The sequence below is a fragment of the Rutidosis leptorrhynchoides genome, chromosome 1, assembly GCF_046630445.1.
Source record: "Rutidosis leptorrhynchoides isolate AG116_Rl617_1_P2 chromosome 1, CSIRO_AGI_Rlap_v1, whole genome shotgun sequence".
Classification (NCBI taxonomy): Eukaryota; Viridiplantae; Streptophyta; class Magnoliopsida; order Asterales; family Asteraceae; genus Rutidosis; species Rutidosis leptorrhynchoides.
This window is the reverse complement of record NC_092333.1, coordinates 571,179,303-571,192,938: the sequence shown is the minus strand read 5'-3', so window position 1 is coordinate 571,192,938 and position 13,636 is coordinate 571,179,303. Positions and strand designations below refer to the sequence as shown.

Genomic DNA, 13,636 nt, shown 5'->3' with positions numbered 1-13,636 from the left:
ATGCTACTACATGATATCACTACTACATGATGCTACTTGCTTTTGATTGCATGCTACTTTCATACGAATTGCTGTCATTGCCATGCTACTTATTGTTATACATGATTTAAACTGTTGGCCTAATACGTGCTTGCTTTATGACTTACTGTCATGGAAAATTTATTTTTCCTTGTTCAGATGTCGGATGTACCACCTGCTAGCGTTTTGGGCAGTTCTGACTCAGACTCCACCACACCACCTGCTACTGTTGCTGATACACCGGTCCCGTTACCCACTAGTGATCCCGGCGCTTCGTCTTCCGGAGCGAGTAGTAGTGCGCCGGCACCTGTGACCAATTCTGACCCTACGGAGATTCCAGCTCCGTCTGCTCCCAGACCCTCGGGGTCACAGCCTCGCATCGGTGGGATTGAGATTCCCGCGGAGTTCGGGGAAGGGCCGTTTCGTAACCACATGCGCACGCCGTGCCGACGCACTCCCGACGGACGTTTAGTGCCGATTCCGCCAGGCAGACACAGACAGATGTTGGCCGCCTTCGGACTACCAGCTCAGACGCCCGTGCCACCACCACATGATTCGGATGACTCATCATCCGCCGATTCTTCATCAAATGATTCTTCATCAGACTCCGGTGACGACGAGGACCCTGCTGATAGACCTATTCAGGCACCCTCCACCCCGCCGAAGAAGCGGTACCGTTTCGACGGCACCGTCATTCCAGGGGTGAATGGAGGTCGTGCTTTTACTGACGCATTTGGCCATCGTCGTAGGGTTAATGCTCGTAAACGAGTTGTGCCATACCCTGCCGTCCCACAGATACGTAAGGTTCCCCGTTACGTATTGACTATTCCTGGAATCGTACCACCTAGATTTAGATACGGACCACTTACCTCTAGGGACGTACCGTCTACATCCGGAGCCGGACCATCAACATCAGCACCACCGGCACCACCGGCACCACCCGCCCCACCTGCACAGCCTGCCCCACCAGCTCCCTCTAACGAGGAACTGATGAGGGAGATTGAGACTCTCCGAGCTCGAGTCACTGAGCTCGAGGAGCAGTTGGCTCGAGGAGCAGTTCACCCGCCTTCACCGTAGGACCTTGTATTTAGATTTCATGATGTAATCTAGATATAGTTTCATGTATTTCATATGTATTGTACGAACTTATTCAGATGTATGAAACTTATTATTATTAATGAATGGAACTTTGCGTTATTTAATTCTTGCACGATGTTCTATTTACATTGCTGTACGATGATTCTGTGGTATTTGTACCTAGATGAATTATTTAATAACATGTGATGTTTTGATTCCATGTTGGTCACTATATACTGTATTATTACTATTTGCATACTGAATTTTGACTTAAGTCAAAACTTTTGTTTAGAATACCATGGCCAACGGAAGAACCACACCTACCGCAGCCCAGATTGAGGACATGATCAACGAACGGGTCGCTGCAGCCCTAGCAGAAAGAAACCTCCAAGCTCCACCGCCACCACCACCAGTTATCCCACCCGTTTGAAATGGGTGTACTTACAAAGAATTCCAGAGCTGCAAACCGCATAACTTCAGTGGAACCGAGGGACCGGTTGGTCTCGCCAGATGGTTCGAGAAACTTGAATCAGTATTCTGAGTCAGCAACTGTTCGGAGGAAAACAAGACCAAGTTTGCTTCGTGCACGCTATCTGAAGGCGCGCTAATGTGGTGGAACACGTTAGCTCAAGCGAAAGGCATTGACGAGGCGTATGCTACGCCATGGGAGGAATTCAAGGCTGCTATGATTGATGAGTATTGTCCGAGAACCGAAATCCAGAAGATGGAAATCGAATTTATGCAGTTAAAGGCCGTTGGGAACGACCTTGATGGTTACAACAGGAGGTTTCTTGAGTTAGCTCTTATGTGTCCGACAATGGTCACCCCGAAATTCAAGCGTATGGAGAGATACTTCTCGGGACTCCCTAAGTCCATCAAAGGAAATGTCACCTCATCCAAACCACCGAATGTTTCCGAAGCAATGCGCATGGCGCATACTCTCATGAATCAGATTCTTATTGATGAGCCGGAGAAGGCTAAGTTTGAGGCTGGTAGTAGCGAAAAGAGGAAATGGGACAACAACCACAACAACAACAACAACAACAACAACAGGGGGAGAAACTACGATCAAACCCCCGCCAAGAGGCACAACAATGGTGGAAACCCTAATCCCAACAACAACACCAACACCAACCCGAACTACAAAGGAACCTTACCACAATGCAAACGGTGCTACAAACACCACACTGGGTATTGCAATGTTGTCTGCGAGAGGTGCCAACGGGCTAGGCATATCGGGAAAGACTGCAAGGTCACCACTTTGAATGGGAAGCCGAACACCAATGGACCTAAGAAGTGCTACGAATGTGGACAGACGGGCCATTTCAGAAACGCATGCCCCAACAAGCGAAAAGATGGCGGGCCACCCCGTGGTAGAGCTTTTAATGTTAATGCAAGGGATGCACGCGATAACCCCGACTTGGTGACAGGTATATTCAAAATCAACAATCTTTTAGCTTCTGTCTTGTTTGATACTGGTGCAGATAGAAGTTATGTATGTAGACATTTTTGCGATAAGATTAATTGGTCATTAGTCCCGTTAAAAGAAAGTATGCTTGTCGAGGTCGCCAACGGTAAACTTGAAAAAGTTGACCACATTAGTCGAGGAGCTATTATCAACATAGCTGGTGCAGATTTCGAAATTGATTTGATACCTATCAAACTGAAAAGTTTTGACCTGATCGTCGGTATGGATTGGTTGAGCAAGATAAAGGCCGATATTATCTGTGGAGATAAAGCACTTCGCATACCACAAGGAGATGGTGAACCACTGGTTATCTATGGAGAGAGATGTACCTCGAAGATGAACCTCATTAGTTGCGTGAAAGCGCAAAAGATTATGAAGAAGGGACGTTTTGCTGTCCTAGCACATGTGAAAGCGGTAGAAACTGAGGTGAAGAGCGTGAACGACGTTCGAATTGTGAACGAATTTTCCGATGTCTTCCCAGAAGAATTGCCTGGATTGCCGCCGCAGAGAGCCGTAGAGTTTTAGATTGATTTAGTGCCAGGAGCTGCACCTGTAGCTCGCGCACCTTATAGACTCGCACCTTTCGAGATGCAAGAATTACAGAGTCAACTACAAGAGCTATTAGATCGAGGGTTTATCCAACCAAGCTTCTCGCCTTGGGGCGCACCTGTGTTGTTTGTGAAGAAGAAGGATGGATCCTTCCGTATGTGTATCGACTACCGTGAACTCAACAAATTGACTATCAAGAATCGGTATCCTCTTCCACGAATTGACGATCTTTTTGATCAACTACAAGGGTCGAGCGTTTATTCAAAGATCGATTTGCGATCCGGATATCACCAGCTGAGGGTGAAGGAAAGTGACGTGATGAAAACTGCATTCAGGACCCGTTATGGTCATTATGAGTTTCTCGTGATGCCATTCGGTTTGACAAATGCACCTGCCGTGTTCATGGACCTCATGAATCGTGTCTGCAAGCCTTACTTGGACAAGTTTGTTATCGTCTTCATAGATGATATCCTCATCTACTCTAAGAGCGAAGAAGAACATGAGAAACACCTCCGATTAGTGCTTGAACTCTTAAGACAAGAGCAACTTTACGCCAAATTCTCCAAGTGTGAATTTTGGTTGAAGGAAGTACAATTTTTGGGTCATGTTGTAAGCGACCAGGGTATCAAAGTTGATCCCGCCAAGATTGAAGCCATCAGCAAGTGGGAGACCCCCACTACTCCAACGCATATTCGCCAATTCCTAGGTCTCGCCGGTTATTACCGAAGATTCATCGAAGGATTTTCTCTGATTGCGCGTCCTTTGACCACACTGACTCACAAGGGCAAGAAGTTCATTTGGGAACCCGCACACGAATCAGCATTTCAAACTTTGAAGAAGAAGTTAACCACCGCACCTATCCTATCACTTCCTGAAGGCAGTGACGACTTTGTTGTTTATTGTGATGCATCGAAGAGTGGTTTTGGTTGTGTACTGATGCAACGATCAAAGGTTATTGCCTATGCCTCCCGCCAATTGAAGATTCACGAGCGGAACTACACTACACATGATCTTGAACTTGGAGCCGTTATCTTTGCGCTTAAATTGTGGAGACATTATTTGTATGGAACTAAGAGCACTATCTTCACCGATCATAAGAGTCTCCAGCACATCTTTGATCAGAAGCAACTGAATATGAGACAGCGTCGATGGATCGAGACGCTCAACGACTACGATTGTGAACTCCGTTATCACCCTGGCAAGGCCAATGTTGTAGCTGACGCTTTAAGCCGAAAGGAGAGGACGACACCTCTTCGTGTTAGGGCTCTGAACACCACCATCCATTCGAACCTCAACAGCCAGATCAGAGTAGCCCAAGTTGAGGCTCTCAAGGAGGAGAATATATCTCACGAACATTTGAACATACTTGTCTCTCGATTCGAGGTTAGGGAGTCTGGACTCCGATGTTATGCCGGAAGAATTTGGGTACCTCTTTATGGAGATCTACGGAACCTTATACTTGATGAAGCACACAAATCGAGATATTCGATTCATCCTGGAGCGGGCAAAATGTACCACGACCTTAAAGAACAGTATTGGTGGCCGAATCTTAAGAAGGACGTTACGACTTATGTTGGTAAGTGTTTGACTTGCTCGAAGGTTAAAGCCGAGCATCAGAGACCTTCTGGTTTACTTCAACAACCAGAAATCCCACAATGGAAGTGAGAACGGATAACAATGGATTTCATCACCAAGCTACCAAAGACGGTGGGCGGATACGATACTATTTGGGTTATTGTTGACCGCCTTACCAAATCTGCACACTTTCTAGCGATGAAGGAAACTGATACAATGGAGAGACTTGCTCAGTTATACATCAAATAGGTTGTATCTCGTCATGGTGTACCTTTATCGATCATCTCAGATCGCGATCCCCGTTTTGCTTCTAGATTTTGGCGTCCTTTGCAAGAAGCCATGGGAACTCGTCTCGACATGAGCACTGCTTATCATCCCCAGACTGACGGGCAAAGTGAACAAACGATTCAGACCTTGGAGGACATGCTGCGTGCATGTGTCATTGATTTTGGAAAGGCCTGGGAAAGACATTTGCCACTCGCCGAATTCTCGTACAACAACAGTTATCACTCTAGCATTAATGCTGCACCTTTTGAAGCATTGTATGGCCGTAAGTGCCGATCTCCTATTTGTTGGGCCGAAGTAGGCGAAAAGTAAATCACCGGACCCGAGGTAGTCCACGAAACCACGGAGAAGATTGCTCAGATCCAAGCTAGACTTAAGACTGCCCGTGATCGTCAAAAGAGTTATGCCGCTCTTAAACGTAAAGACTTTGAATTCAACGTCGGCGACCGTGTAATGTTAAAGGTGGCACCTTGGAAAGGTGTGATCCGTTTTGGAAAACGTGGGAAGTTAAACCCACGATACATTGGTCATTTTGAGATCTTGGAACGTGTTGGACCCGTTGCTTACCGTTTGGATCTACCAGTACAATTGAGCTCAGTTCATCCTACCTTCCATGTGTCAAACTTGAAGAAGTGTCTTGCTGCACCAGAACTTATCATACCACTGGAAGAACTTACAATTGATGACAAACTCCACTTTGTGGAGAAACCTGTTGAAATTATGGATCGTGAGATCAAAACTTTGAAACGCAACAAGATTCCGATCGTCCGAGTACGATGGAATGCCAAACGAGGACCTGAATTTACTTGGGAACGAGAGGATCAAATGATGCGGAAGTATCCTCACCTTTTCCCGACTCCTCCATCTACCTCAGCTTAAAATTTCGGGACGAAATTTTCTTTAACAGGTGGGTAATGTAACGACCCTGGATTTTCCAACGTTTATTTATTAATAAGTATTATTATTAATACGTGTGATTAAACGAATGTATGTCATTACATTTACATGTTGCCATGATTGCCCGAACTTGACTTTTAAGTGCCCGAAACGTCTTTGTGACACCCGGAACTTTCACGAATAATATTTTTAGATATTATTTACATTCATGATTAGTTTTATTAATCATTTTAATTAACTAAGGTTGTTGGTTAATTACTTGGGCTTTAAATGGATTAATTTGTTAATTATTTGAACTTGGGCTTTGTTAGTGTAATGGACTCATGATATTGGGCTTCCAAGCCCACCCTACTTCTTAGTGGACTTAGATAGCCCACTCTTCCACTTGTAAGTATTACTTGAAACATTAACAAGTTAGTTGAAAGACTTGGAATCTAGTTATCATCTAATCCCCATGCATGGCCATCCATTAACCACCTTTTTCAACTTTAACATGCAAGTGACCAAAGAATTCTTTCTTCCTCCCTCCCCATTGCAGTTGGCCGTGGCCTTTTGTGTAGGCCAAGAGAGTTTTTTTTCCAATTTTTACTTATTACTACTTCACTTGTTTTCTCCCATTCTCACACACAAAGATTACTTGCATTTTTTTTTTCTCTCAAACATCTCTCTCTTCTTGTAAGTATTGAACAAATCTTCTTCTCTTTTCTTTGTCCCAAAACCGAAATTCAACACTCCATAATCATCATCATCATCTTTTGTTACTTGTTGTTTGATTACTTGTTTGTTATTATTACTTACTTACTTTGTTGTTGTTACTTACTTACTAGCTTCCAAGAATCAAACTTGTTAGTTTGATTCTTCATTTTATCTTGTTAAAACAAGAACAACAAGAACAACAAGAACATATACTTTCTAGTTATGTTCTACATTTGTTATTTTAAAAAGATTAATGTTCATGTGTTGGTAAACTCATGCTTGTAAGTCATGTTAGTAAACTTTAAAGTTTACTTTCTTAAAGATCAAACTTTGGTTTGAATATTTAAAGTATGAACAACAATGAACTAATTACTTGTTTACCTAGCTTAAACTAAAAGTTAACTTTGAAAGTTCAAGAACACACAAATAAGTTTTCTTTAAATATAACTTTGTATACTTATGCTTGATCTAGACTTTTGGGTCTTGGATCTTCAAGATCTAACTAAGAACTATGTTCTACATCTTAAGATCTTGATTTATAAGTTCATTTTCAAGTTTGTAACTTATTATTAGCTTTATAGTTCATGTAAGTGTCAAACCTAAGACTTTGATGTAACTTTGGTTCATCAAACTACATGCAACTCTTAAGTGAGTTGTGCTTCATGTCTTAGACTTGCACTAGGGTTATGATGGTCAAGACTTGGCTAAAATGATGTAGATACATCAATGAGTTGTACACTTGAAGCTATATGCATCAAGGATGAGAACCATGATGAACATCAAGCACCAAGACCACCGGAACTCACTTAAACTTACTGTTTCTGTCCAAAACCTACTGACCTGCTGTTTATGTAATAGACCAGCAGACCTGGGCTGTTCTAACCATGATTTTTAGATATATCTTTTCGAGTAGATAACTTTTCATATAGGACTCGTCTTAATCCGAGTTACGGTTTAGGATTTATGGCCCTCCGATCGTCACTATGTCCTTTAACGTTGTGCAGAAATTTCTGACCTACTCGCACTTAGACCGTCGCCACGGTCAAACCAAGACGAGTTTGCTTCTGTAAATTTTACCACACTTAAGGGACTCATAGACGGAGCCATGGCCACTGGTCTCACCTTAATTCAGTAAGGGTAGAGGCCGTGGTGACTGACTGAATTCAGACTTTGTTTTAAACTACTTTCATAAACGAAACCTACTTTACGCCTTTTGTTTAATGATGATTGATGATGACCCTTAAGACCTTAATTACATACTTTTAAACCTATTAAGACGATTTACTGACTTAGTACTATGTGACTTAGGTTGAGGACCTCGGACCGTTTACTTGCACACCTTTTCCGACTACTACTTTACCGCTACATATCATTGTGAGTTATAGCATTCCCTTTTTACTTTAACTTATTTTGGGAACTGAGAATACATGCGGATTTTATGTTTTACATACTAGGCACGAGTACTTAAACTTATATATGTGTGGGTTATACAACGGCATAAACATTCCCTTTAGCTCGGTAACGTTTAATCATTGGTTTTTGAACCATGAACGCGAATCTTAGATATGGATCCATAGGGTTTGACATCCCCACTCGGGCTAGTAGCGCTAGCATTTAACGAGTGTTTAATACTTCGTAGACATACGCACTTGCCAAGTGTACTTTCAGGGGGTATAAACGTTAAGTTAGTTACCAAGTGCCCACGGTTAACATATACTTTATCATACTATTTTGAAACGCTCTTTGTAGCACTGAAATCTCGTGGCCTACCTTACTTACTGTTATACTTAAACTATAGCTCACCAACCTTTGTGTTGACGTTTTTTAAGCATGTTTTTCTCAGGTGCTTGAGGTTAGCTTCCGCTGTGTACTAGTCGTGTTGTAGACACCCGCTGCTTAGAGTTGCTATCGCATGAACTACTTTATTTTGCATTCAAACATTAGTACTTTTGAACTATGTCTTGTAACGATCATTGTGGTCACATACACTTATTATTTGCTTCTACTTAGTGAAGCATGCTTTTGGATTGTAAAACATTCGATGTTGGTTTAGACATCACTTTATTAATGAATGCAAACTCTTTTTGAAAACGCATATAGTACTTAACCTTGTAATTATCCTGTTATTGATGATTCGTACACGATGGTTTTGTACGGGGCATCACACAAATACATATGATTGGAGTTACTTGACATCAGACCATGAGTAGCAGGTTTCATTAATAATCAATTTTGACTATGGATATCATTTGTAAAATATTTAGTCCAATACTTTTCAGTGGGTGCAGTTGTTTTTTAAAGTTTGTCACTAAAAATATCATAGAATATCACCTATACCATATTCACATAAAAACAGTGTATCATCTCATGCTAAAGCTTGACGCCTTGAATAGCAATAGTTTGCACTTTTTAAGAGCATGTCAGCAAAATATGTATATGGGTCAATCTACCATACCCATTCCACGTCCCTAAATTACGACCCATCTTGAAACATAACCTAATCTGCCCCTACAATCAGTTTGACACATTTATAGTGAAAAAATGAATTACCTGCTTGTGATAGTCGTTCTGCTCCGGACTCAGCCCGACGTAAAAAATCTTTAATTTGATAGACAGTTGACTTTGATCCAATAGATGTTAAAAATTTTCGAATATGAATATGGGTCAATCTACCATACCCATTCTCCGTCCCTAAATTACGACACATCTTGACACAATAATGTCTATTTTAAAAACATACAACTGTCAATAGTCTTTTACTCAAATGTTGATATTACAAATGCAGTTATAGTGCACTTCTTATCATACTTAAAAAAGTGATTGCAAATGAGCCCGAAAAAGTGTTTACACGTGAAAATTTTCCATTTTGACCAATACTGTATTGACCAATTTTGACGTATTCCCTGATCCACCCATTTATCACCTGTAGGTAGCTGAATGTAGAACATTTTATGATATTTTGTAGTGAAACCAAACACAATATAAGACAACATACCTCCTGAACGTCGCCCACATAAAATTGTTTGCGATAGATATGAATAGAATTGATTGTACATGGGAACAGCTTATTCTTACAATTTCTAAGCAGCCTACATCAATCAATTGTCCTTCGAACTTTGAGTATGACTTAAACGATCAAAGCAATGACCATCGTTATAGCATATAATCAGATTTACAGTGACTCTTTCTACCATATATAACAATTCAACGTCTAATTCAATATAGCATACCAAAAATTACAACAATCAAAAATCAAAGTTTAAACCATGACCATAAGTAACAAACAGCGTAACTAAAAATACAAAGTCTAATCCATTACTTGTTGAGTTTATTTTTCTGTTTCAATATAGCGTAATACATTTAGTTTGACTTTCGGTTTTCATTAATAGACTCAAATCATTTAGTTTGACTTTCCATATTTTTATTTAAAAAATTTCGGATTACTGTAAGTGAATGTGGTCAAATGACCTGTGTACACAGTCGATCTATTTTTCTTTTCATGAACAAAAGACCAGCACAACTATTTTTCAACATACTCTTATCACATTTACATCACTTACAGGCTCATAATTCGTATACAATTCTATAAAAAAAATGATCAATAGGTTCTTCAGACTCCTTTTAACACAAATCACATTATATAAGTGTGTAAACTACAATAGTCGACAAACTTATGTGTAAGACAATCATAACTGATATGATCAATGGAAGATATAAGTAAACAAAATTAAAAATATAAGTAGTCACAAACCTGTAGCCAAATCGCTGTTCCATATTAACCGCCACCAACACCCTATTATCCCCAGCAACTTCTCTGATTCCTTTTATCATATCACGTCTGGATATAACTGCATAACTCAAGTGCAATCTTAATAGAAAATCTAATTGCGAAACACAATTATAATCAAGTAAAATCAAGGATATTTATTAACTATAAAAACAATTTTGAAATTGACGAATCTGTGGCGATTGTGACATACCTGGTATAACTGGAACTAATTAACACGATTGCATATCTAATCAGTCTTCAAATCAAGCAATTAAACCCTAATGAGTCTTTAAATTTCAAAATCACCAAGATGTATCCCATCAAAATTGAAGAATGATAAAATCTGACCAAAAAAAACATATACAAATCAGAAAAGAGACGTGCGTACCTAATAATTTTTCGGCGGTTTGATGTAGGATGTCGTCTTCCTGTGTATTCCTGTCACCAGATTATTTTCCGGCGAGTATATGTCAACAAAATATACAAAAGTTGTACTGTTCTGTTCGTAAAATGGTAAGGATTTTTTCTGCAGTGGCGGCGAGGTTTATTGTTGGCACAGGAGGCCACCATCGCCGGTGTAGATGATGTGGGGTTGGAAGTTTTAAGAGAGAAGGAAAGATTGGATGGTTATGTTTCAATTACGAATAAAAACCTTTTTGTGTAAAGATGATTGTTTAATTTGAAGTATTAGTGGGACACGTGTCTTTTTGTGGGAATTTAAAAGTATTTACAGTAGTTAATTTGAAAATTACACGTGGAAAATAAAAGGCAGAGACATTGTCAGACTGACATGTCAGATCTGACCTTTACGCTTTGTAAAAGGTATATATATATATATATATATATATATATATATATATATATATATATATATATATATATATATATACCAGGATCAAGAGGGAAGTAACCATTCGGGGGGAAGCAAAAACTTTTTTTTTTTCGTTTTTTGAAAAAACTTTGTTCACGAACATTATAGATGAGATGAAAATATGAACATTTAGTAAAGACACTTTTTGATAAATGTTTTTATTTTGGCGGGAAAACGCTCGAAGAAATAATATATAACAATTATCGTGTTTTTCGAGCGTATTTTGAGGTTTTAGCTATTGGAGTTTAGATATCAGGGTTTAGATATTAGGGTTTATAGGGTTTAGATATTAGGGTTTAGAAATTTAGGGTTTAGGGTTTAGATTTAGGGTTTAGATTTAGAATTTAGATTGAGTTTTTAACACGAACGGTTTAGAGTTTAGGGTTTAGGGTTTAGGGTTTGGTGTTTTGGGTTTATGGAATAAACCCAAAACACCAAACCCTAAACTGGGCTAAATTTTACTTTACAAAACATGAAGAAAAAAAACGTTCATATTTTTCACGAACAATATTATATTGAATGTTATTTTTGTCGATCGTTTTCCCGCCTAAATAATAACATTCATCACGAGGTGTCTCTTCTAAATGTTCATATTTTCGTGTGATCTTGATGCCGGAAATTTTTTTTTCAAAAAAACGAATTTTTTTTTTTTGCTTCCCCCGATTGGTTACTTCCCCATTGATCCTGCTATATATATATATATATATATATATATATATATATATATATATATATATATATATATTTTACCCTAATTGCCCCCATAAGACATACAAGTACCTTAATAAATCGTAACTTAAAGTTCGTCACTAGTTTCTTTTAAGTTCTCCTCGATAGTCATAACGTTGTTATCACTTAAAGGTAATCCAACCACCACCAGTTGTACATACTTGAGAATCTCAATCAAATCCAACAAATACAGATACCCAATGCAAAAATCAATAAAAATTTACCGTTCAAACCATGAAGATAATGGGGGCGGTGGCCATAAGACTACAGCGTGAAAACCAACAAATAAAACCCTGATCCGTCTTCCAAACCCTAAAATCACCAACATAAAGCCACCAAATCGAAGCCTTAATTTCAAAGAAAGTCGCTAGGGTTGTAGGTTGTAAACATGAAAGAAACTCGCGGATAAAAGTAGAAGCTTCAAGAAAAGCTTCAAGAAGTGGGTGGATGAAACCAATACATAGTGACAAAAGAGAATATCAAATGCAAAATGACTAAAACTAGTTGTGGAGCCCTTGCTTCGCGCCAGGGCTCCGTTTTGAATGCGAGTTAAAAAAAAAGTCTTTTCTTTGTGGATCTATTTTGTAAAAAAGAATTTTTTTCGACATCTAACATTGAATGGTTGTTCCTTTTGTGAAAGTTGATTCTTTTAGCGTTAAAGTTAGTAGATCTATTTTGTAAAAAAAAATATTTTTCGACATCTTTTGGTAGTATTGAAGGGTTGTTCCTTTTAAGAAAGTTGCTTCTTTTATCGTTAGAGACAAAAAAAAATGTAGCACAGTAGTGGCCTATGTGGGTCCTACTGTTTGAGCGTAGTGTAGAAGCCGGTAAAGTGTGGTGGGTGTTTTTGGTGTTAGTGATGGGATAAATAATAATTTATAATATATGTGTAAAGTAGGGGGTTCGATTTGTATTTTAATGGAAGTTAGGGGTTTAGGTTTGTAAAAAGTGAAAAATTGAATAGTACTATTTATAACAAATAAGACAAATTTTTTCTATTAGTTATATTGGTAATGGTAATACCCTTTTTGAATTTAAAATTTGAGTCTACGGTAGAGCCAATGTTCTCAATTGTAATAACTAGTTGTGGAGCCCTCGCTTCGCGCCGGGGGCTCCGTTTTGAATGCGAGTTAAAAAAAAAAAGTCTTGATCTATTTTGTAAAAAAGAATTTTTTCGACATCTAACATTGAAGGGTTGTTCCTTTTGTGAAAGTTGCTTCTTTTAGCGTTAGAGTTAGTTGATCTATTTTGTAAAAAAAAAAATGTTTTTCGACATCTTTTGGTAGCATTTAAGGGTTGTTCTCTTTAAAAAGTTGCTTCTTTTATCGTTGGAGACAAAAAAATATGTAGCACAGTAGTGGCCTATGTGGGTCCTACTGTTTGAGCGCAGTGTACAAGTCGGTAAAGTGTGGTGGGTGTTATTATTCAGTATTTTTGGTGTTAGTGATGGGATAAATAATAATTTAGAATATAGGTATAAAGTGGGGGGTTCGATTTGTATTTTAATGGAAGTTAGGGGGTTAGGTATAAAGTGGGGGTTCGATTTGTATTTTAATGGAAGTTAGGGGGTTAGGTTTGTGAAAAGTGAAAAACTAAATAGTACTATTCATAACAAATAAGACAAATTTTGTCTATTAGTTATATTGGTAATAATAACTAGTCCGGAACGGCCCGTGCGTTGCGGTAGGGGCTTTCGGGCTGC

General features: G+C 39.1%; 1 long non-coding RNA gene across 1 annotated transcript; it reads right to left on the bottom strand.

Moving 5' to 3' along the window:
• Nucleotides 1-8,746: 8,746 nt before the first annotated feature.
• LOC139881941 (uncharacterized) lies at nt 8,747-10,964 on the bottom strand. Its single transcript, XR_011771767.1, has 3 exons — nt 10,723-10,964; nt 10,546-10,621; nt 8,747-10,413 (listed from the first exon to the last, which is right to left on the bottom strand). It is a non-coding gene; the product is annotated as an uncharacterized lncRNA (long non-coding RNA).
• Between the last annotated feature and the right edge of the window lie 2,672 nt (nt 10,965-13,636).